Raw genomic sequence first — 26,379 nt, 5'->3', positions numbered from 1 at the left:
ATAGAAAAGATTACAAAATATGAAGGGAATTTATTACTCTAAAAATTAGGAAAAATGAGAGCCACAACAAGGATAGCTGAATCTCATAAGGAGAAAAGACACGAAAGACGAAAGGCGGCTCAGAATTTCTATAGCTTATGATAATGTTAAGTACTGTTAATCGAACTAAACAGCACTGGACCGTCAATAAGCACCACAAATCATTAATTTTATAAATGAAATATGCTTTCAAAATGCCTCAGAATTGCAGAATATCATCACAGGAAACTCAGTCCCGAAAGATGGTGTAATTTGATAAGAGATTTCATCACAGGCAACTCAAAATCCAAATCAATTTCATCACAGCTCCTGCAATATAGATTTCATCACAGGCAACTCAAAATCCAAGTCAATTTCATCACAGCTCCGCCGCTGCCTCCGGCGACGAGAAGGTTGAATCGCGCGAATTTTACAGAAGAGAGAAAAAAAGGTTGAATCGCGTGTCGAGGTTAATTTTCAAATGAGAGCATTTTACTTTCTACCCTAATTTTATCTGTGAAGTGACCATTATACCTCCGCCTTGTTAAAGTGAAGTAAATTTGTGATAAAAGTGAACTGATTCTCCTTTAAATTCAAAAATCACATGTATTAATACTTGCCCTTGATTTTCTTGATCTTATGGCTGCGATTTGTTCTCTAGTTATGTACTTAATAGGCACTTGTCCTAGATCACTACTCTCTCTCTCTCTCTCTCTCTCTCTATATATATATATATATATATATATATATATATATATATGACCCATATTTATGGTGATAACTTAATAACCTATCATTCTATGGACGAAATATATCACTTTATAAAATAGAATATCATTTTATTGTGTATAAATGATATTTTTGACCCATAAAATGATAGGTTATTAGGTTATCACAATAAATATGGTTATCATTTTAACGCGCCTATATATATATATATATATATATATATATATATAGGAAAATGATCAATACAAAACTTGATCTCAATACAAAATCCAGACCAAATCCTGACCATGAGATTTGACAATCCAATGGTCAATAATTAAACAAAAACACGGAGGGTCATTGTAAAGCAGTTTTAGGTCATATTATAAACTTTGGGTTTGAGGTCATGTTAAGATCATTTCATGTCATTCTTACTATAATGACGTAAAAATAAGCTTACAATGACCTAAAAATGACTTTTGTATGCTTGGTTTTGCATTTTTGTATTAAGAATGGTTTTGCATGGATCAAAACCCTATATAGGAAAATGAATATGGGAGCGTTATTCTCCTATTCATCCCTTAGATCCTTTATTCTTCTTAATATGGGCCGTTAGATCTCATTCATCAACGGTCCAGATGATCTGCATTATTACACTATAATGGTGCATTATTAGTCGGTGTGCATTATTGAACTGAAAATCTGCATTATTACACTATAATGGTGCATTATTAGTCGGTGTGCATTATTCAACTGAAAATCTGCATTATTAAATGACACGTGGCATCAATCTAACCGTCGGATGACAAAATCGTGGGGCTGAGATCAAGAAGGAAAGAGGAGGAAATATGCAAAAAGAAAATGAATACATCCATATATATATATATATATATATATATACTCCTCGGTTAAAAAGGGGTAAAAAAACCTGCAAAACTCAAGGTGGAGAGGGTTTTCTGATAGAAGAGCGCACAATACAAGCATTCGTAGACCGTTTGATAAGTCGTATTCTAGGCCTAGGTTACAGGTCAGTATGATGTGCATAATTGAATTATATCTGCAAAATTAGTTGCTTAATCGTGCAGGGTAAGCGTTCTAGCCAGTAGGCAGAGTTTCAGATACTTCAAGTGAAAAGGGCGTCAGGACGATTACGTACTGACCAGTATACATGCAAAAATGGCTCGAGATGGAGAAGGAGGATAGCTGGGACTGATCAATCACAATTAAGGGCAAAGAAGTCATCTCACAGCAAGGTTTTACCCTAAAATCAAGGGTAAGCCTCCCTATAAAAGGAAGCCACTTGGAAAGAGAGAAGGGGAGACTATTCATCATCATCACTCTTAGGTAGAATTCTCTCGGAGTTCAGTCCTTCAGCCCAGTCCTGAATCTCGTTCCTCGCCACTGCCATGGTCACTTGAAGAATCTAGATGTTCCTGGAGTTCCAAATCGTCCGTTCCAGCCAGCAAGACCGTAGTTAGAGATTCCATCGCCCGGAGTGGCAAAACACTTTTATTCGCTTTCGTAGTTTAATTTACTTGCTTTCTTTACGTTGGATCTTTGTTGCTTTTAGATATTTCCTGCTTTTGAAGTACTTGTTGAAGATCCGAACGTGTTTATGCTATGAAGTTGATTTCCGTTCGTTATTTGTGTTGATTTCTTTTCCTTCCTATTCCGCCTAGTTAGCTTAGATCTAGTGTTTCTGGTTGTTTTCAGCGTGAAATTATTGGTCCTTGTTTCCGTCACAATTCCTTTAGTTAAACGTGGAACTGTTTGATCGTGAGTGAATCGCTGCATGTGAAGTCTAGTTTGAGTTCGTTTCGTTTTCCTGTTGACCAGTATGCGGAGTTGCAGTTTCTGTGTTTTGATTTCAGATTTGGTGTTCTTATTTGTGGATCTGTGTTCGCGAGTTAATAATCTGTGTTTCCGTGTTGAATCTGGAATTATTATCTGAATGTTGGATATGTTTGTTAAAGAAGATGATGTCCATGTCAATAGTTGGGGACCACTTTTGCTTTTTAGATGTTTTTTGCCTTTTTGTCCTTCACCTTTAGTTTGTACCCTGCAGATCTGTCAGCCTAGTCACCATAACCACCACTACCCTCTGAATATTCTGTCTAGCCCAAAATAGAAACTCGTGCCTTCTAAATATTTTCTGTTACAAAAATGTCTCCCCATTTCCACGTACACAGCTGCACCTCTACACTTCTTTCCCCATTCTAGTCAGTAGGAGATTACCTTTAAGTTCTTGCCTAGGTAGAGACTCAACCCGAGCGTGGTATCTAACCAAACCATCCAGAATATCACCACAATAGTTTTAACGCACCATCTCTGTGGGATTCGACCCTTACCACCACTATACTGATCAGTAGGAGTGGGTTGAGGAATCTTTGAAACCAGGGTCTAGGCTTAGTTAGGATCTCTATCCTGACCAGTAGGATAAATCCTTGCTTGAACGACACCTACGCATCCTGAGACCTTTCAAATGACGCCGTTGCCGGGGATGGATGGCGTTACTAGTTACTTTTGTGTGTGATACTTTGGTGTATATATTGTGTATATATTGTGTATAATTTTCCTTTTTCTTTTCATTTCAGTTTATGAGCAGTAGCTCGGCTCCTGACCAGGGGAGGCCGAAGATACTTCAGCGAGGATCCATACTCGTAACCACTCGTTCTAGCCTGTCGACCACCTTGTCTGACCTAGGCACGAGTAGTGACGAGGAGAAAGGCACCATAGAGGGACCGATACTGGAAGAGAAACCACTATTGGAAGGCAACCCAAGAAAAATGGCCAACCAGGGAGATGAAGATCCGGAGATCGGGACGCTGAATGCACACACTGAAGGAGAGCTGCCGCAAGCCATAGTCGTTACTCCAGGGCAAACCGCCTGCGATGTGAAGCTTCATGTGATCGCAATCCTGCCTACATACTGTGGGAAGAGCTATGAAGGGCCGTATGAGTTTCTTCATGAGTTTTGCAAAATTTGTAGGGCGCAGAGGAGACCAGCAGGAGCGACGGAGGATGATTATAGGCTGAAGGCTTTGCCATTTGTGCTCAAAGGGGAAGCCAATACTTGGTTCATGCGCCTGCCCCCCAACTCTATTGTGACTTGGGCCGATTTCAAGTCAGCATTTCTGGGCGAGTTTTTTCCGTCATCCAAGACAAGCGCGCTGAAGAGGGAAATAACTAATGTGAAGCAAGGGTATGATGAGCCCTTGAGTGATTATTGGGCAAGATACATGGGTCTTTTGGAATCATGTCCCAACCATCGCATGGCGGACATTGAAGTACATCATACTTTCTACGAATGCATGAACGCGGTAACCAAGGACCTGGCAAATTCATCGTCAGGAGGAAGCTTCACGCAATTACAGGTTAGCGAAGCAAAGAGAGTCCTAAGGAAGCTACTGAATGCAAAGAAAGAGTATGACCATTCAAGGGAAGGATACAACCGAGAGCGGGCTGCTGTTGCCTCGGTTACGGATCAGGAAAATACACTGGAGCAGAAAATGGATTTGAAAATGGATGAGCTGAAGAAGTCACTTCTGAGTGCGATCGAGAAGAGCACTCCACCACCTCCCCTAGCTGGGAATTACAAGGGTGCAGAGCAGGGAAATCAAGGACCGAACTATGATCAGCCTAATGACTTCGGGAATATGGAGCAAGTTAATGCTGCGGGGTACTTCAATTCTAGTGGGCATTGGATTCAAGGTAGGCAACGGGATGCACCATGGATGGATCATCCAAACTTCCGATGGGGTGACGGGAGCCAAAATCAGAACCAAGGTCAGAACCAGTATAACCCCCATCCGAACCAAAACCCTAACCGTGGACCAGCAAACCCAGACTACCAGCCCAACTGGTCAGGAAGAAACCAACATTCCCAAAACCAAAACCCACAAAACCAGAACCCGAACCCTGTCTATGTGCCACCCCACCAGAGAAACTTCCAAAATTTCCAAAATCAGCCGAACCCAGGACCCCAACACCATCAGAACCAAAATTAATTCCAAGGCCAGCACCAGAATCAATATCCTCAAGATCAATACACCCCTCCTGCCCAGTATAACCAATACCCGCCTAATCAAGGCCAGCAAAACTCCCATAACTATCAACACCAAGGGCCGAGTCATCTCCAAAACTCGAACAGGTCAAGGAGATCCGTTGAGGACATGATGGGTGAAATGCTAGCGTCACAACAGAGCATCAAAGGAGAATTGCAATCCCATAATGAGGTCGTGCAGGGGATGCAAAATGCCCAGAAGGAACATAAGGCGAACATGGATATGATGAATAGGCAGTTAGCTCAACTGGCCAGTTCAGTGGGTGATTTGAAGGGAAATGCAGGGAAACTCCCATCTATAGTCTAAATGCCCGAAAAGGCAAATGTGAGTAAGGTTACGTTGAGGTCAGGAACCACTTATGACGCGCCTCAACCGAAACCACCTAGTGGAGGATCCAATGGAACGAAGATAGGAGGTGATACCATTTCAGCGGAAGAATTAGGGCGACCTATGCCTCGGATGCAGGATCCATTCTTGTTGGATGATACACCAAGTGTAAGAAGTGAACCCGACACCCTACTGACCAGGAAGGAACCTCCTCAAGAGGTAGAGCCCAGAATGGAGGCCCAGACCCAGGAACTACCCAAGAAAAACTCCAAGAAGGTTGCTCAGGAACCAGTAGAGGAGAAAAAAAGGGGAGAAACCATTCCCATTCCGATTTGTTACACGGAGGAAGAAAGAGAACCCGGTTGACTGCTTGTCGATTTTTGGGAAGTTGGATGTCACCATACCATTCCTCCAAGCCGTGAAGCTACCCCCTCTCGGGAAATTCATAAAGGACTTCATAGCCGGGAGAGCCCAGAAGGATGGCAAGATTATGGTGGAAGGGATAGCGTCAGCAATAGTGCAAGAGAAGTTACCACCCAAGAGAGCCGATCCAGGTATGTTCACTTTGCCTATAGCTATAGGAGATGTGAAGGCCAAACATGCAATGTGTGATTTGGGGGCATCCATAAATGTCATGCCATTGTCTATCTATAACCGATTGAAGGGAGTTAGATTGTCGAATACTAGGGTGTTGATCCAACTGGCTGATAGGTCGTGCATAAGTCCTGAGGGAGTTTTAGAAAATGTGTTAGTAAGAGTGCATGATTTTACCTATCCTGCTGATTTTTATGTGATCAAAATGAGTGAGCATGAAGCTAGGGAATCAAGTGGAGAGTTGTTAGGAAGACCATTTTTGAGAACGGCTAATACAATAGTAGACATGGCCGAGGGGACAATTTGCATTGATTTCCATGGAGAGAAATTTACTTTTGATATCAATGAAGCCATGAAGAAACCGATTGATTCTGAAAATTTGTGTTATGTTGATGTGATTGACCCCCTTGTCCAAGATTTTCTTGAGACCGAACTATTGCAGGAGAAACTCCCAGCATTAGATGCTTATGAGCAGGCTGACGTCGAAGCTGCTGCATGGTGTGATATGATCAGTAGCCAAGGGTTGACTGATGAAGAAATAGAAGTAGCAATCAAGGAATTCTGTCAGAAATCGGAGTTCATTGGAGCCGCAGGGGCTCAGCTACCAATCAGTATAGAAGAACCATCGGAGGGAGATTTAGAAAAAGAATGAGAGATTGAGAAAAACCCTCTACCCGAAGACACACTTCCTCCTCAAGTTGAGCTGAAGAAGTTGCCACCGAATTTGAAGTATGCCTTCCTTGGAGGGGAGAACTCATATCCAGTGATCATCAGTAGCAGCCTTACGAAGGAACAAGAGGCTAGGCTACTGACCGTGCTGAGCAAGAATAAGAAGGCGATTGGATGGAGTCTTACAGATTTAGTGGGAATTAGCCCCGACGTCTGCATGCACCACATTAGGTTGGAGGAAGGAGCGAAGGCACATCGAGATGCTCAAAGGAAGGTAAACCCTAACATGCGAGAAGAGATATTGAAGGAGATCTTGAAGTTGTTGTCGCTAGGGATTATCTATTCAGTACCGGATAGTGAGTGGGTCAGCCCGATCCACATGGTCCCAAAGAAGTCGGGCATCCAAGTAGTTCAGAATGAGAGGAATGAAGTGATCCCAACGAGGCTAGTCACGGGTTGGCGAATGTGCATCGATTACCGTAAGCTGAACAATGCGACCAGGAAGGACCATTTTCCCCTGCCGTTCATCGACCAAATGTTGGAGAGATTAGCTGGGAAGAAGTTTTTCTGCTTTCTAGATGGGTACAGCGGGTATTTCCAAATTTACGTAGATCCTGAGGACCAGGACAAGACCACTTTCACTTGCCCGTTTGGAACCTATGCATACCGTCGCATGCCTTTCGGCCAATGCAACGCTCCAGGTACGTTTCAACGATGTATGATGAGCATATTTTCCGATTTGATTGAGGATTGCACAGAGATATTCATGGACGACTTCATGGTTTACGGAGACTTGTTCGACTCTTGCCTTCACCATTTGGATATAGTTTTGGAAAGCTGTCAAGCAAAGAGTTTGGTTTTGAACTTTGAGAAGTGCCATTTTATGGTCGCCGAAGGGATAGTTTTAGGACACGTGGTCTCAGAAAGAGGTATCCAAGTGGATCGAGCCAAGGTAGATGTTATATCCAAATTACCATTTCCTACTGATCAGAAGGGAATAAGGGGTTTTCTGGGGCACACCGGATTTTATCGAAGATTTATCAAGGATTTCTCCAAGATCGCCCAGCCCCTTACCAGATTACTTCAGAATGACGTGGAATTCATCTTTGATGAGCAATGCAAGGCTGCTTTCAACCTTCTCAAGGAAAAGTTGATATCCGCACCTATCATAAGGGCTCCTGACTGGAACCATCCTTTCGAAGTAATGTGCGACGCCAGCAATTTTGCGGTAGGAGCCGTACTGGGTCAGAAGATCGACGGGAAGAGGTACGTAATTTTTTATGCGTCCAAGACTCTAAATCAAGCCCAGCGGAATTACGATACCACTGAAAAAGAGATGCTGACAGTGGTGTATTCTTTCGAGAAGTTCCGGCCATATTTGTTGGGATCCAAAGTCATAGTGTATACTGACCATGCAGCGATTAAGTATCTGATTGCCAAGAAGGAATCCAAACCACGCTTGATCCGATGGGTACTCTTGTTACAAGAATTTGATTGGGAGGTAGAAGATAAGAGAGGAGTCGAGAACAAGGTGGCAGACCATTTGAGCAGAATAGTGCAAGATGGAAACGGTGACGAAGTGCATGATAAATTTCCAGAGGAACATTTGTGTGAGGTGATTTTTGCGCCCAGAAAAATTGATAGGGAAGAAGTGTTCAAACTTACTGGTCAAAATGATACAACAAAAGGAAAAGAGAGGGTAGGGCAGGAACCATGGTATGCGGACCTGGCCAACTACCTAGTGACTGGAGAGCTTCCAGAAGTGCCGAGTGTTACCAAAGCCCAAAGAATGAAGATCAAGAGTGAAGCGAAATACTACTTTTGGGACGATCCCTATCTGTGGAGGGTAGGGTCCGATCAAGTTATAAGGAGGTGCATTCCTGACTGGGATCAGCGGGATGTTTTAACCCACTGCCATTCGTTAGCATGCGGAGGACATTTCGGGTCCAAGAAGACGGCAAGGAAGATTTTGGATAGCGGCTTTTATTGGCCAACCCTCAACAAAGATGCGTACGAGTTTTGCAGAAGTTGTGAGCGTTGCCAACTGACCGTTGGAATATCTGCCCGGGACGAAATGCCGCAGGTACCCGTAATAGTTTGCGAGCTATTCGACATATGGGGAATGGATTTCATGTGGCCTTTTCCTTCATCCTATGGGAATCTGTATATCCTAGTTGCTGTAGACTACGTCTCCAAATGGGTAGAAGCCAAGGCCACAGGCACGTGTGAAGCCAAGGAAGTGGCCAAGTTCTTAAAGAGTCATATCTTCAGCCGATTCGGTGTACCCAGGGCGATCATATCCGATCAAGGTACACACTTTTGTAATCGCACAATCGAAGCCTTAATGAAGAAATACGGTGTGCACCATAGACTATCCAGCCCTTACCATCCGCAAGCAAATGGTCAAGCAGAGATTTCTAACCGCGAGATAAAGAAAATTTTGGAGAAGACTGTGAACACTTCTAGGAAGGATTGGAGTGTAAGGTTAGAGAATGCTCTCTGGGCATATCGAACATCCTACAAAACCCCCATAGGCATGTCCCCTTACCGGATTGTATTTGGGAAGATGTGCCACTTACTAGTTGGGATCGAGCATCGAGCATACTGGGTAGTACAGAAAGTGAATATGGATGCTACAGCCTGTGAAGAGGAAAGGAAGCTGCAACTGCAGGAGCTTGAGGAACTTAGATTGGAGTCATTCGACTCCGCCATGTGGTACAAAGAACGAACTAAATTATGGAATGATCAAAATCTGAGAACTAAGGAGCTCCATGTTGGCCAGAAAGTACTACTCTTCCAGTCAAGATTAAAGCTTATGCCAGGGAAACTCAAGTCCAAGTGGACAGGACCTTACATCATAACTGCTCTCCGATCTAATGGGGCAGTAGAAATTTCAGGGAGTTTTTCTAACTCTGAACCTTTCATAGTAAATGGGCATAGGTTGAAAATATTCAGGGATAATAGCGAGGTGGGTGTAGTGGATGAAATTCCACTACAGCCACTTACATCGGTTTCATACTGATCAGTAAGATAGGAATTTGGAGTTCCACGTGGCCAGTTTCCCTTTGAAAATAGTTTGCATATACTGGCCAAGTTGAATTCCAAATTGCCCAAGGAAGATGTAAATATTGTAAATACGTAGTTAATCTTTGCTTACTAGATAATTTCTAAAAATCCAAAAATATTTTCGGGCCTTAATTTTAATTTGGAGTGCACATTGACCAAGGGATTACTTATCTGGTGCTATTTCAAATTTTATTTAAGTTCCCATTTGAATTAGTTTCCTTTTTGGGTAAAGTATTAGGGAAATCATTAAGTGGGAATTTTGAATTAAGGCTTGTGCAGCTTTTGCAGGTAGGCAGCAGGAAATATGGCGCGTGAGCAGAGAGAAAAGACACGCTGGCCAATCAGAGGCCAGCAACCTCAACCGCCTTCCATCTGATGCGTTGCGACCGGCTACTACCGGTTGCAACTACCTGCAACTGCAATCTCTCACCCAAATTATACTCACCGTCCTAACCCTTCTCCCTCACAAACCCTCATTTTCAATTTCCCTTTCAAAAAAAAATTCTCAAACCCAACTCTCTACCAGAAATCAAAACCCAAGACCCCACCAACAAATCACCACTGAAACCATGGGGAAAAAGGCTTTCGCTACTAAGAATAAACCACCTTCGTCTCGCCGTGAAGAAAGCCGGGAAGAAAACCCTGGAACGCAACCACCGCCGAACCCTCAACCTTCGGCACCAACTCAGCAAGCCCCACCGATGATATCTCTAGACGCAATGGCGGAGTTTCTCCGTTTACAAGACCCCACTAGGAACTGGGTGGTAGAGTTGGCGAATTTTAGCCAAAACAGGGGGCAGGGGAATATGACCGCAGCAAGTCAGGCGGTGGCGATGTCAGTAACCAGTGCGCATCCCACGGTGCAGCCTCCACATACCGTTCCAGTTCCCCTACAATTCCACAAGAAGAACACTCTCCCGTCGAAGCCGCAATTACAGAAACAGAGAAACTCTCTCCGGTAAACCAAGAAACCGAACCCTTGGATGATGAAGCAATTTTGGCTTACTACGATTCTGATCCGGAGGAGAGGGCGGAAAGGCTGAGGAAGGAGAACCAAGACCGTGAGGGGAGAAATATAGCGGAGGAAACGCCTAATGTGGAGACCGTCCGTCGAGAGAGGGTTAGGGAAGAGATAGATCTAAACGAATCGGCACAGAAGCGCAGCCTCATGACCGATACGGAGTTTGAGTCGATCGTGGAAGAGGTAAACCGCAGAGAGGATACTGCTTTGATGGCTGAGGGTCTAGACCTCGCATCAAGGTCAGTATGAGGAGTTGAGACAGTACAGGGTGAAGAGACAGAGCCGGAGCCAGTAGATCCCCGAGTGGAAGTAGGGGATGATAGAATGCAGGTAGGAGAGAAGGAGTCAGCTGCAGAAATCCAAGAGCCAGAACCGGTGGCACCTCCAGTAGTGAAGCCCAAGCCCATAAAGCGGAGCTTAATATTGAAGGCTGATCCTAAGGCGGACCGGCCTAAACCGCAGAGGGTTTCGCAGAGATGCTTAGGAAAGTGGGCAGCTAGTAGGGCGAAGCCGAACACAGAGGCAGATCCCGTGGAAATCTTGAGTGAAGAGGAGGGAACCACTCCCACAAAACCTGGGGAGGAGTCTTTACCTGTTACTGACCTAGAGGAGACTGCAATGGAAACCGAAGCGGTCTCTCCAACACTGATTGGCCAAGGTGAAGAGGCTGACAGGATGGCTGAGGGTCTGGACCTCGCATCCAGGTCAGTAGGCTACGGGGAGACAGGTCCAACTACCCAGGATCCACTTTCAACACAAGCCGAGAAAGAACCCGAAGCAGAGAAAGAGAAAGTTGACAGAGAGGAAGCAAGATACCGTGAAGAGAGAAAACGAAAGGGGAAGGCCCCTATGAAGAAGAAGCCTAGCAACAAGAAACCATGTGTCGTGAACACTGGCATAGTGATCACCGAGGCTGCTCAGAGGACCCCATCCAGCCAACGAGAGCAGAGTGATAGTGAGTATGAGATCAGTGAGGAATCTGAATCGGCCAGTGATACGTCCATGGAGGATGAGGAGTACAAGGAACAGCAACTTCCGAACGATCATCGGGAGTTATTACATCCACCAGCAGAGAGACTCCGATATAAGCGCTGGACAGTGGACCTTACTGATGATCTAGTGGAGGAGATGAAGCTTTTCGACTCGAAGGAGCTACAGAAAGCTTTCGATAGTAAGGATGAAGGGAGTAAGCAGGTGAAGAGCGGGAAGGTACTTCACATTCCTTCTTTGGATGAGTTAGGTGCCCGCGAGCAGTTTTTATCTTATTTGCAAGCGTTAGGATTCGAGTGGTTGTTGGAGAATGAGGATCCGAGTGTCCCGGTTAGACTAGCAAAGGAGTTTTTCACGACCTTTAGATTTAAGGTCACTACTGATCTCGATGAGGAGTGTATCAGCTTTAGACTGTTTGGAGGAGAGATACGGATGAGTTTGATTGAGTGGACCGTGCGTCTTGGAATGTGCAGTCTAGATGAGGCCATAGGGCCTGAGTAGAGAAGTAGGGAGCGGGGAATTCCTGGATGCCTGGGAGGAACTTACTCACCCTGATGCAGGGCAATTCCAGTCCACTATTTCCCGCTCCGTTCATTTCAACAATCCAATTCTGCGTCTGGTACAGCTTTACCTGGATTTCAATTTATTGGGGCAGTCGAACTCCGCTGTTAGGACGTCGATGACGGAGTTATATCTTCTCTGGTACGCCAAGCGGGGGAGGAAGTTGCATATGGGTTTTTGGACCGCCTACCAATGCCATCTAATTGCTACCCACCCAGCGAGGAACCTCACTCTCTGCCATGTCTTGGGAGTGTTCGTCAGAAACAACATCATCATCACGGAGGTAGACGACTTATCCGACCAGATCATGGTGGATCCTCCTGGTCTTTTTGATACACCTTTATTCATCCGTACGAACACCATTTACATGAGGCAGGGCGCACCCCAATTCTACGCAATGGGAGAAGAAGCTATACCGACTGGGAGATCTGCAGCACATCCGGGAACACAGGATCAGGAGCAGCGTCAAGGGAAGATCGAGAAAGCGATGGAAGAGGTGAAAGAAGAAAATCAACAATTGAAAGCGGAAGTGATGAAATTGGCAGCAGTGATGGAAAGAATGTTGAAGGAGTCTGCGGGGCAGACGAGACAGAGTCAGAGGCAAGAAGCTTTGGAGACGATTGTTACCAGGCTTGGAGATGAGAACCAGAAATTGATAACGGAGATGGGCAGATGTCACGCCTGCATTTTCTAAGGATAGAAAACACGGTTAATCGCGACTAGGGGATGACTAAAGAAGCGGGAAAGAAAGGAGAAAACAACACAACTCGACCATAGCTCGAAATAAAAATCAGAGTATCTCAACAATCAACAACTCGAAACAAATATTATCTTAACAATACTTGGCAAAAGAAACAATATTCAGCGGAAGCATCTCGGGAGTAGAATAATGCTATGTATGAAGACACAACATATTCCGAACATTTGATAGACATTCTTCACTTTTATGCTCAACACCCACCGCGCTCGTCACCGCTCAATCTGCACATTAAGAAAAACAATATGCAGGGCTGAGTACTTGATGCACTCAGTGGACAATTGCCAAAACAATATTATAAAAACAGTTATATCATGCCACCATTGAGTGACCTCGGGGTTTTAACTTGAAAAGGCCCGAGACACTAAAAATATTTCAAACACAAACTTTCAACTCATCCTCAAATCCTTTTTCCTCATCATTTCAAACCAACCATTTCTCCTTGATTATTTAAGAAACTGCCATATCTGTTCTTTAGGGTGCCGTGTAAGGGGCCACTTTCCACGAGCACGAAAACCGGCCAACCCATTCGATGACTCACGGTCCTCATCGTGTACACTAGTCCGAGTAGGGACGCACCCTTGCTAAGACCTGAATTCGATTAAACTCATAGTAGGGACTCACTCCCCACTAAATAATCATCAACATCAACATCAACATCAATCTCATCAACATCAATCTCATCAACATCAATCTCATCAACATCAACCTCGTCAACATCAACAACATACTGTGAAACGAGATTTGTGGCCGCAAACTCGATCACTAGACCGGCCGACCCAAAAGACGGCTCACGATCCCCATTGGTGTACACTAGCCTGAGTAGGGACTCACTCCCTAGTCAGACCCGAATTCGATTTCAATAGGTCTAGTAGGGACAACTCCCTTGCTAAACAAACAGATAGGCATTTCTCAAAACAAACACATTGCATGATATTCCCTTTGCAAACTTTATTTTCCCCAAAAACGTATTTGAAACATAAAATCATTTTTCTCTGTCAAGGTCGAGCATCATCTCACATCACATCAACAAGTCGAGCAAATCACAAAGCACTCGCTAAATCAACGCGTATATCACATAACATCACTTTCACTTTAAGCACATAAACCACATCATCATCGAATAAAATTAATAATACTTGCAATCTCAATTAAAATGAATTTTGTCACATAAAATGATGCTCGAATCAATATATTAAAACTAAAGCTCTTAAAAGTATTTAGTTCGAAAGCCCACCTCGATCGTTTAAAGCCTTAACGTATGCTCCATTCCTTTCTCGAAAAGCGTGCATAGAGTCATCCATTGATTTAATGTACTCCAATTCATCTCCTTTACTAAACAAAAGGTCCAACACTTAAAGATAAATTCACATGGCCCATAAAAATTAAATAAAAAGGGTCCAACTTCTTTCTTACCTGCCCACGTGAAATTCAAAAAGAATAAGGATTGAAACCCCCAAATCTCTTCTCATTAATCCCCTTCCGTCGTCTTCTTCTTCTCTGAAATCAAAACCAGGAGAACAATCCAAATTGAAATCTCTGAACTCCTCCTCAAATTCTCACTCAACGCCGCCGGCTAACAAGCGATTCCGTCGACCCGAGTCACCCGCGATGTCACCGCTGTTGCCGTTGAGAAGAAGCAGAGTCACCACTCTCGTTTCTTCCGCGAGAGTCGCCGTCGTTCAGTGGCACCGGTTCATCGTTTCTCCTGGCCGGTTGTCGCTGTTTTCGCAAATCCGTGCAACGGCACTGCCCCTCGACGTCTCCGCCACTCTTTGTTTGGGATGAGAAATTCTGCAATTCTCTCCCTCTCTCGGCCTTTGCTGCACCAGCAACCCCCGCTGCCGCTGTCACTGCCTCTCCGTCACCGCCGAGCTCCAGTCGTCTCAGCTCCGTTCACCAACCGCCGCCGACATCTCCCCGCATCATCTCGGTCAGCGCCAGTTCCGACTCCCAAACATGCCGGGTTTGAAATTGAGATGGAACGGAGAATCCTACTTGCTTATTTTCGACTCCAGAACTCTCTGCTTTCACTCGGGTTTTTTTTTTCTCTCAATTTGTGAACTATGTACAGAACGGGATGTAACTCTGCAGTTTGGAACGTGGTGTAAATTGGAATTCTGATCGTGCAGGAGATGGAGAGAAATGCTTGTAACTGCAGATCATGGGAGAAAGCAAGCTTTTATTTCAGAAATTGAATGAATGTGGAAGGAATCGTGGGATTGAGGGAGAGATGCATGTATAGAAATCATTAATCTCTAATTGGGCTTCAAAGTGTGGTTTCCAAATAAAATGAATTGGGCTTGGAAACTTAAAGTTCTTTGATGAAATTGGGCCCAACATGTAAATTGTAGAGTTTGGCTAAGTTGGTTAAAGAATAAGAAAATTTGGATGACCCAACACTCTTAAAATTAATAGCCCAAAGCCAAATTGTAAAATTATTCTCTCGACAAAAGAAACAAGGTTGAAAAAATTTTCAAGTGTACAAACGACGGTCCTTTCAAGAACACAATAAAAAGAGTAGAAAAAGTCGGGGTGTTACAATCTACCCACCTTAACAAAAATTTCGTCCCGAAATTTGCTTACGTCCTTCGAATGGTTCGCACCTAGCTTGCTCCAAAGTTTCACGCAATTCCAAGAAAAAGTTTCATGGTCCACCGGCCTCCATTCGCACTCTCGATCTCCTTGTCTCGTCGTGCCTTGACAAATTAGGGGTTCACCCCAACTTTCAGATTCTCATTCGTATTCGTCACTCGGGAAAGTGATAGGTTATCTCAACTCAAAACTACTGTTCGCGCGTATTCAATCTAGCCTACAACATAAGCACTCTATGTTCGCAACATACTTCATCATCATTCATACTTAAAGATAACCAAGTATAACACACAACATTTTAACATCCCAAAGCAAAAACACTTTCATACTTTAAAACTCCATAATTTCTCTTCAAAACTTGCTCTTTTCTTAAACATCAGAAAATACTATTCTCAATTTGAAACCAATCCCTCACGGAAAGATTTCACTTCCTCGTTCTTATAAAAATCTTTTCCTCTTTCATTCTCAAAATTTCTCTCATTTTCCATTCTCCAAAACTTTCTCATAAAAATTTCCAAAAAAAAACATATTACCTTTTTCTCAGTTGAGTGTGACGAGTCGGGATGTTGAGCCTTCAATGCATAATTATTATTATCATCATTATTATTACCATTATTATTTTAGTCTAGCGAAACAAGTCTAGACTAAGACTGAAAAAGACTCTCGGGTCCAGAGTTGAAAGAAAAATTGCTCTGATACCACTCTGTCACGACCGCCCATACAAGGGGTACCACAAACGCGGCGATCGTGACCGACATGCATGGACAACAATTTAAAAGGACAACTTAATTAAACGATTTTGAGGTTTTTTTTTTTTTTTAAACCTAAACCTAGCAAATAAATACATAATTATCAAACCCTAGCCCCCATACCTCACAATTTTCGCCACTCTCTCCCTCCCTCACTCCCACACGGTTCTCTCCCTCCATCACTCTCCCATCTCCAAAAACCTCCATTCAAGCCTTGATTTTGCAGCCATTGAAGTTATCTTCGAGAACCACCGATGGATCGCTTCATCCTACGTTTCTACCGTTTTCGTTTTGTCAAAAGGAAGGTATAATCACACACTTCTCTTCTCCTTCCGTTTTGAACCATGTTTTGAGTCCTACATGCATGTAGAGAGTGTAGGTTTGATAGATCGCAAGTTTTAACGGGGGAAAAATTGTGTGATTATATGAACTTGTTGGTTTTGCATTTGTTGGTTGAATTCACGTGTGATTTGGATCGAAATAATTGTGAATAATATGAGTTGTATGCAAATATGTGTTTGAGGAATGAGTGAGCATGATGATGTATTTTCGAGCATGATGAATCGGTGTTTTCGTTGTGGAATTTTAAAAAACCCTATTTTCGAAATTGAATCAGAATTCTGTGATGCTCGACCAGTGACTTATGATCTGGATTCGACCCATCAAACGAACGAATTTTGCTACGAAATTTTTACTGAGTAAATTTCAAGATGTCTTCGGTGTCTCGTGTGAATTTCAGCCTGTTTTATCGAAAAATGAATTTTTGAAAAATATTTGAAGTCGACTGCGCAATTTTGCCAGAAACGTGTGTTCCCGACCAGAAAGTTTCGTTTTCTGTTGGACTGACCAAATGACCTCCGATCGATGTGATTCTTGAACTATATGCAAATTTGAAGTGTCTTCTGTGTTGTGTTAAATTTTCAGCCTTTTTGGGCATCGTATGAATTTATGGTGAATTTTTGAAATGAACTGCGCAAAACTGCCAGAATTTTTATGTTCCGACCAGAGTGTTGTATTAGTGTTTTGACTGACCAAACGACATGATTTGAGCGTGAAACTTTACCTGGATGAACTTTAATGTGTCTACTGTGTTGTGACCAAATTTCAGCTTCATATGAGGTCGGGTGAATTTTTGGTGATTTTTACAAACCAACCGCGCAGTTCTGCCAGTTTTGCTATTTTACGAAAATATCATTTGTGCTAAGTCTTGATGAATTATATGATGCATGTGTGATTTGAGAAAGCATCCTATGACGTGATTTTATGTGACTCGTTGAGAAAAGTATTATGACATGTCTTTCTTGTGTTGATGAATGTTGGGATGGGTAAGAGAACGATAAAAAGGAACAATAGGACATGCACGAAAATATACGTTTATGAAAGACTGATTGTGTTGTCGTTGGCAAGGGTGATTGAGTATACGTGAGCTCGAGGAACGAAAGTCGCATAAGTTGGAATTGAATTGTTAAGAGAACGAGGTGGGCTTTCTTTTCAACCTCTTTACTCTTTCGAAAAATATTATGTGGAGATATAAGGGTGGTTTAACTGTTATGTCATGCCATGAACTGTTTTGTTTTTGTGATTATGTGCCTGATGCCTAGTTCGTATGAGTTTACTCCGTTAGGCTACATGGCTGTATTGTGAAACGAATTCGGGTCCGAGTAGGGCCGTAAACCCTATCGGGCTGTGTACACTGGTGGGATCGTGAGCCGTCTTTGCTAGTCGGCCGGTCTCGTGGGCGAATAGTGTGGCCACACTTTCGTCGCACTGTGATGTGATTGATGGATTGATGTGAAAAGTGGGGAGATAAATTGTCTGGCCAGACTTGAATATTTTTGTGTTTCTCGTGATATTATTCTTACTACTTAAAACTCGAGATCACTGGTATGGATGACATAACTTATTAAAATGTTTTCGGCATGAGCCCATTGAGTACAACAAGTACTCAGCCCTGCATATTATTTTCTTATGTGCAGGTTGAGCGGGATGTTGCGGTGGATGTTGAGCCGGCTTAAGTACTTAGGATGCGTCGTGTCGTCATACATAGGCGTCGTCCTTGACTCTCCTTAAACCGTATTTTCCGCTGCTATAATTTGAACTATGACTCATGACTTAATCTTTCCTCTATGTTTTTGTGTTTGAACATGTATGGTGATGATGAGTTTTAAACTAGTAATTACGTTTCTTTTTAAAATGGTACTCTTCGAGATTTTTAAGTTAAATGTTTGTTTTACTTTAGTTCTTAATTGATGTGTTTTTCTTAAGTCAAATTTTCCGTTATCCCCTTTTGTAGTATCTTACCTTATGTCTTTAAAAAAAAAAATAACCTCAAAATCGTTTAATTAAGTTGTCCTTTTAAATTGTTGTCCATGCATGTCGGTCACGATCGCCGCGTTTGTGGTACCCCTTGTATGGGCGGTCGTGACAGCAGAATGGCATCCGTGATGGATGAGTTATTGAATGAAGTCACAAGCCGGAGGAAGGAACAAGCTGTTGCACCAAGGGGCCATGGCGGCCGAGTTAATGAACCACGAGTATCAGAGGAGGTATTAACCGAGACGAAAGGAACAGAGCAGGAACTAGAGGCGGAACACGAGGAAGGAGATGCCGAAGAGTCGGCGGAATCTGGGAACAAACAGTCCGGGATTGATGAGGAGAAACAGGAAGAACCACCTGCACCACAACCTGCCCCACGAAGGAGCAGGAGGAACAAGTGACCACCACCCCACCTGACCAGTTAGTTTTTCTTTTTATTTTCTCGTTTTTTTGCTTTTCGTTTTTAATTGTGTTTTGTTTGTTTAGGTAGTATAACTTTTGTTTGTGCGCAAACCCCATTCATAACACTTAGCCTATTCTATAGTCTATGTGTGAGAAGTTAAGGGTTTGTCTTTTTGGCGCATGTGTTTGTGTTTTCTGTTTTTCGTAAGCATGCCAGCTCGCACTTAGCCCATTGCACGGCCTAAGTGTGAGGAGTTTTGTATATATATGTGTTTTGTTGGTTGCTGTTTAGGTTTTCAAACTCTCCCACTTAGCCTATTCCATAGTCTAAGTGTGAGAAGTTTTAGTTTTAATTTGTTATTTTTGTCTGTTTGTCTATGTGTCCATCATACTGGCCATTACCTTTTCCACTTCACAGCCCTATCTGAGGGCAGACACTTGTGAAGTGGGAGGGGGGACGCAATGACCAGTATGATGAGTATGTATATATGTGTAGTCTTTGTGCTTGTGTTAGTGTCCTGTTAAGTATAGTTTTTTTTATTTTGTGTGTTGATTGGGCTTAAAACTCAACCGTCTTGAGCTGACGGTGAGGGGAATTGAGGGAGATAGGACATGCTGGAAAACCGAAACCACCCTCCCTAGTACCTCCTAGTCAGGATAGATGATGTGAGTATGAGAGAAAAGCCCATACTTAGAGCCAAACGCGAAAGCCCTCTTAAAAATGTGAGTCATAAGCCTTAAGTGGAACCACTTTCCACATATATTGAAAAGAAAGAGGGGCTGCCACAAATTGCCTAGGATGAAGTGACCACGGGTAGCAAACACTGAAGGCAGTAGGAAACCCCCCAATAAAAAAAAATCACCCTTAGAACCTCTTTTCCCAACTCTTTTACCCAGATAAATACCCCTAGCCACTGGGGCTGTGTGTGTGCAAGGCGTGAGGCGAATGAAGCTTACTGGCCAAAAAGATGTACAAGAAAGCAGAATCCAGCTGGGCAAGAAAGTTTGGAAGAAAATCAATCAGGGAGTTATCCCGGGTCCACAAAAAGAAAAAAAAGGGAGAAGAAGAAGGAATAAGGGTGGCGAAGCCACAAAAGAAAAAAAAGAGAGAGAAGAATGTGGAGAAAAATGGTCAGAAACTTGACCACAAAAATGAGAAGGAATAAGGGTGCCAAAGCCACAAGATGGTACTGAACAGTTGGAGACCCAAGCCAGAAGTGTCAGCTAAAAAGCAACTGATCAGAAGCCTACAGCACACAGTTCCCCCGCACCAATAAAATAGAAATTTTGAAAACTTAGAACCTTAGGAACATCCACCCCAAAATACTGCAACCCAATAGCCCCATTACAAGCCTTTAAGTCCTTCAGTAGCTGCACGTGAGATCTAAGTCCGAAGCAAGTGTGGTTGAGCATATTGAGAGAATGCGGTCCTAACATTCCTGGTGAGGTATGAGAGACCGAGTGAATCTAGTGTTTAGCCGAGAGTTTGGGCGATCTTGAAAACGGATGTACTGACCAGGAAGGAATGGAGGGTGGCAGAAGTTCAAGGCCGTCTAAGGCCGGATTGCACCGGATCCCGAGGTAAGGGATGGTTGAAAATATAGCCCAATCTTTTTGTTTTAGTTTTTATTCTTATTTGTGTGTTTTTCTGTGTTTGTTCAAGTGTTTTTCTTTGCGTCGTTGTAGTCTAGGGTCTAGGGTAGGATAGAGTCGGTCAGGGGAGTAACCAGGCTAGAATTCGACTTATTCCTTTTTGTTTGTTCTTCACGCTTGAGGACAAGCATGTGGTAAGTGTGAGCAGTTTGATAAGTCGTATTCTAGGCCTAGGTTACAGGTCAGTATGATGTGCATAATTGAATTATATCTGCAAAATTAGTTGCTTAAGCGTGCAGGGTAAGCGTTCTAGCCAGTAGGCAGAGTTTCAGATACTTCAAGTGAAAAGGGCGTCAGGACGATTACGTACTGACCAGTATACATGCAAAAATGGCTCGAGATGGAGAAGGAGGATAGCTGGGACTGATCAATCACAATTAAGGGCAAAGAAGTCATCTCACAGCAAGGTTTTACCCTAAAATCAAGGGTAAGCCTCCCTATAAAAGGAAGCCACTTGGAGAGAGAGAAGGGGAGACTATTCATCATCATCACTCTTAGGTAGAATTCTCTCGGAGTTCAGTCCTTCAGCCCAGTCCTGAATCTCGTTCCTCGCCACTGCCATGGTCACTTGAAGAATCTAGATGTTCCTGGAGTTCCAAATCGTCCGTTCCAGCCAGCAAGACCGTAGTTAGAGATTCCATCGCCCGGAGTGGCAAAACACTTTTATTCGCTTTCGTAATTTAATTTACTTGCTTTCTTTACGTTGGATCTTTGTTGCTTTTAGATATTTCCTGTTTTTGAAGTACTTATTGAAGATCCGAACGTGTTTATGCTATGAAGTTGATTTCCGTTCGTTATTTGTGTTGATTTCTTTTCCTTCCTATTCCGCCTAGTTAGCTTAGATCTAGTGTTTCTGGTTGTTTTCAGCGTGAAATTATTGGTCCTTGTTTCCGTCACAATTCCTGGTCCTTGTTTCCGTCACAATTCCTTTAGTTAAACGTGGAACTGTTTGATCGTGAGTGAATCGCTGCATGTGAAGTCTAGTTTGAGTTCGTTTCGTTTTCCTGTTGACCAGTATGCGGAGTTGCAGTTTCTGTGTTTTGATTTCAGATTTGGTGTTCTTATTTGTGGATCTGTGTTCGCGAGTTAATAATATGTGTTTCCGTGTTGAATCTGGAATTATTATCTGAATGTTGGATACGTTTGTTAAAGAAGATGATGTCCATGTCAATAGTTGGGGACCACTTTTGCTTTTTAGATGTTTTTTGCCTTTTGTCCTTTACCTTTAGTTTGTACCCTGCAGATCTGTCAGCCTAGTCACCATAACCACCACTACCCTCTGAATATTCTGTCTAGCCCAAAATAGAAACCCGTGCCTTCTAAATATTTTCTGTTACAAAAATGTCTCCCCATTTCCACGTACACAGCTGCACCTCTACACTTCTTTCCCCATTCTAGTCAGTAGGAGATTACCTTTAAGTTCTTGCCTAGGTAGAGACTCAACCCGAGCGTGGTAGCTAACCAAACCATCCAGAATATCACCACAATAGTTTTAACGCACCATCTCTGTGGGATTCGACCCTTACCACCACTATACTGATCAGTAGGAGTGGGTTGAGGAATCTTTGAAACCAGGGTCTAGGCTTAGTTAGGATCTCTATCCTGACCAGTAGGATAAATCCTTGCTTGAACGACACCTACGCATCCTGAGACCTTTCACCGTTGGACCTAGAAAATAAAAAGACGGATTTCCGGTTCAAATTAGATATGAAATGAGAAAGCGGAGCGGGAAATTGAGAGTACCTAACACAGGGCCACGACCGGCTTCATCAATGCCCATTCTGGCAGCAGCCGCGGCGCCTCCGATCCCATCGTTTCGGCTCCTTCCTATCCCCGAAACAAAGAGAGGTTTTGGCGCTCTTTCAGTGTGACATCCCTAACCCGAAACATGCATTATTTTGCATATTAGCATAGTTGATTATCTTTGCATATGTATATTGTTATTTGTATTATAGAAATGGAAATAAAAGATGATGTTTGATTTATAAAGGGGAAATTAATATAGTTAAGTATGTATATATATATTAATTAATGAAACATAAATATGTAGTTAGTTAGCTATTTAAGTTAGCTTAATTATATGTAATATATGTATAGTTTAGTAGATTAAGTGATTGTGCATGCATGGAATACATATAAATAAGTAGAGTACTGTGCATGAAATATATACACATGTAGTTAATCTCATAATTGTATCTCACACGCTAATACACACTATCCTATAGGAAAGGGATAATGTTGTATCAATTTAATATTAGATAATATACTTCTACGTGTCTGTAATATCCCAACCTTAGAAGAATTAGGAATTAGAGATTAGAATTTATAGTTTAGTTAGTGGTTTTATTTGCATATGTTTTTGTTATAAATAGAAGAGATAAATATAGGATTTTTTTTGGAAATTTAGGAAAAAGAATGAAATAAAGAAAAAGAAGAAAGAAAAAGAATATGAAGTTGATGAGTAAGTTAGTAGGAAAAAAACGTGTCATGTGGAGAATTAGGAAAAAAATAAGGAAAGGAAAATAGGAAAAATAATACCCATCCTCTTCTTTCTTCTCTCTCTTTTTTTTTTCGTTCTCCATCTGCCCATGCCAACTTCATCTCTGTGTAAATTTTCAATAGCCCTCTACTCCCTCCGATCAGCTACCGCGAATCCTCCGGCCGCTCCACCGTGAAACATGTAATACACTCCATCAGTCCAAGCTCTCAATTCCCCATTCTTCCCCTCAATTTTGGAGCTTAGGTTGCAAACCCACTTCCACTAATCTTTGGAAAATTATTGAATTTAGAGGTTAGCTTCCTCCATAACCTCTTCAATCATATTTCTAAGTATAGTAGTGATGTTATTTTGATGTGAATCTTGTTGTTTGGTCGAAAATTAGGGTTCATAGATTTGGGAATTTTGTTGTTTGATGCTTTGGTGTAATTTGGCTATTGAACTATGCAATTGGAAGTAGGATATAATATTTAAGCATGAAAGTGATAGGAAAAATCTGATTTGTTTTGGGAGTTCTTTTGTTGGAGAAATAGCTTGTTTGTAGACTGTTCTGAGGCTACTGTACTGGTCAGTTTCGGCCACGTTAACATGATATAATTTATGTTCTAAAAATTTTAATGCATACTATAAGGTCTTGGTAAGATGTCTGCAAAATTTCAGATCGTTTCGTCAACGTTTGATATTTTTAAAAATTCGTGCTAAACCGTCGCCAGAATCTGTCACAAACTGGCAGGCTGTAGTAAAACGTTCATAACTCCCTAATTCCTTGGAATTTTGAGGAAAACCTTTTTTGTAATTAAAATAGACATCTAGAGGTTTATTTTGGTGTAGGGCTCGACCCCTAGTTATCTCCGAGCTAAGTCAGTTTATTATATGAAGTTGATGTAATGCAGTCAATATTTTTCTAAAGCTTTAAAAGTTGAGAATAAAGGTTTTTATGCTAAAAGGGAGATAGATAGATGTGATATTTTGGCTTACATATTTGTGCTTTAAGTGTTTATTTATGAAGTGTATATGTGGCTATTTTAAACCTAGGTGAACACGGTGCAAGCACAAGCAATAAGGGAAAGGAGCACCTCCCTGGTTGACTAAGCCAGTAATAGCGTTTTTTTTGACGTGTACAGGTAGTGTACGCGTGTTCTAGAATTTAATTCCTTTAACTTCGATAAATGTTACTATTTGGTTGTGTGATTCGTATGCTTATGCCATAGAACTTAAAAATGATTGTGTGGATTTTGTATACTTCCAAGTGATGTAAATAGCTATATGTGTTGAATAATGTGAAAGTTGATGTGAAATAGTTGCGTTGTGCCCCATTGCTTGAGTGAACCACAGGGTATAGTTGGCATGCCATAGGACAGCAGTACTGCACACATGTTGATCACTCGTCTTCTGGACAACCGAAGCGATGATCTATATGATATATCGATTGTTGAAATGTACCCTATATGGGTAATATATGACAGTTGTCTTGCATAGGCCATTTGGAAGATTACAGTGTCCGATACGGACTTACATGATAGACGCCCTCATAGGGCTACAGATAGTGTCCGTGTACCCGTGTTCATCACTAAGCATAACTTGGGGGCTGAATGTGACTTTCTATTTTTGAAATAATATGGTTGTGCTTTGAATTCTTTAAATAGTTATGTTTCTTATAGTATAATTATGTTGACGAAGGAAAGTGACTGCTGACAGGATCCTTTGTTTATATCATGTTGTTGTACAGGATGAATGTGTTGATTATTTGCAAGTGATATATGTGATCTTAACTGATTCAAACTTTTAGTAAGGATAATATTTGGTAATATTGTTTTAAATTTGTATATTGATGCCGATGTAAATTGAATATGTGTTGTACGACATTCCAGGTAATAAAGTGTTTACTTGTGGTAGTGATATAGATTGAAGTTTTAGAGGTTTTATTCTGGAATGCGATTACACTACGAGCTTTTCGAAGCTCACCCCCCTTTCTTCTCCATCTTGCAGAGTATAGAAGCGAGTGAGCTCGCTAGTTGGCAGCAGCACGTGTCAAGTCACTACCCTCCCTTTTTGCTGGTAAAGTTGGAGTTCTCACGTGGCATGCTTAGGCTAACTTTTGGTTGTTTGTAGTTAGTTGGAAATGTAAGGTTATAACCTTCTTTTTGCTAGTGAAGTTGTATAAATATCTATCGAAACAGGTTAATGTTGTTTTGTTATGTACAGTAGTAAACAGTTGTGTTATCAGGTTTAGTTTCTTTTATGATAGTGTTGTATGTTGAGTGGTTGCAGAAAAGAGAGAAAAAAATAAAAACAGGTTTTGTTTATCTATCGTACCGAAAGGTAACGTCACTTATTCGGTTAAAACTAACCGAGTAAGGGGTGTTACATGTTTGGTATCAGAGCCCAGATTTAAGTGATTCTCGGGCTTTAGTTGAGTCTTTAATATGTATAGAAGCATGCCACATAGGTTTGAAATGTCTGTGACTTGACACCGCTGCCATTTTAATCAGGATCGAGATGTCAGGTGAAGAAGCCTCTAGTCCTTTTTAAGTTTCTTCTGATTCTGAGTCTGAGGGGGTTCCTTTAGCCGATGTTGCTGCTCCTATGGTGGGGCAGGATGATATATTACACACTATGGCAACTGCAATGCAACAGATTGCTAGGAATGTGCCACCAAGTCAATCTTCCATCCTTAAACAGATGAATGAATATCATGCTGAAGAATTCAGAGGTAAACTAGATGATAATCCAACCAAGGCTGAGTATTGGTTGGAACAGTTAGAGCGAATATTCGGCTGCATGACTTGTACATCAGATGAAAAGTTACAGGGTGCAACTGCACTTTTGAAAGAGGAGGCTCACAGGTGGTGGGTCAGTGTGGCTCGTGCTACTCTTCCAGACATGTTGACGTGGGATTTCTTTCTTAATAAATTTCGTGAATGCTATGTTGGAGAGCAGTACATAGAGGACCGACGACAAGAATTTCTACAGTTAGTTCAAGGTAGAAGGACTGTTCAACAGTACGAGATTGAGTTCCGACGTCTTTCGAGATATGCACCAGAGGTAAATTATTCAGATGTGGATATGTGTCGGAAGTTCAGGAGGGGTTTGAGGAGTATTATCCAGGCTGGGCTAGTTGGATTGGAGACATCAGATTTGACAAAGTTATCACACGCTGCCCGGACCCTTGAACAACTTAAAGTTACTGAGAAAGTTGAAGAGGGCTCTATGAATCAAGAGAAACGGCCAGCAGAATCATCTCACTCGCCTTCTCGATTCTCGGGGAAAAGATTCAGAGACTTTAGAGGTAACAGGAGTTCAGTGCCTAGTCGATTCCAAGGCCAAAGACCAAGCCAAATTTCAGAGTTTAGGCCAAGGCAACATGCAACTTCAATGGCTAGTACTGGAGG

The 26,379-nt window shown here is 42.2% G+C and overlaps 1 long non-coding RNA gene and 1 other non-coding gene across 3 annotated transcripts; one reads left to right on the top strand and one right to left on the bottom strand.

Annotated features, from left to right (window-relative positions):
- Positions 1-233: 233 nt before the first annotated feature.
- On the bottom strand, positions 234-317 carry LOC121746299. The gene has a single exon (XR_006038998.1). It is a non-coding gene; the product is annotated as a small nucleolar RNA SNORD96 family (small nucleolar RNA).
- Positions 318-23,035: 22,718 nt separating this feature from the next.
- Positions 23,036-25,229, top strand: LOC121743546. 2 transcript variants are annotated; one of them, XR_006038291.1, is made up of 3 exons: positions 23,036-23,281; positions 24,023-24,111; positions 24,977-25,229. It is a non-coding gene; the product is annotated as an uncharacterized LOC121743546 (long non-coding RNA). The 2 variants fall into 2 exon arrangements; XR_006038290.1 differs by lacking the exon at positions 23,036-23,281 and having other exon boundaries at positions 23,695-24,111.
- The last annotated feature ends 1,150 nt before the right edge of the window (positions 25,230-26,379 follow it).

The sequence above is a fragment of the Salvia splendens genome, chromosome 8 (assembly GCF_004379255.2).
Source record: "Salvia splendens isolate huo1 chromosome 8, SspV2, whole genome shotgun sequence".
NCBI classification, from domain to species: Eukaryota; Viridiplantae; Streptophyta; class Magnoliopsida; order Lamiales; family Lamiaceae; genus Salvia; species Salvia splendens.
Note: the sequence above shows the minus strand (reverse complement) of the source record. Positions and strands in the feature narration are given on the sequence as shown.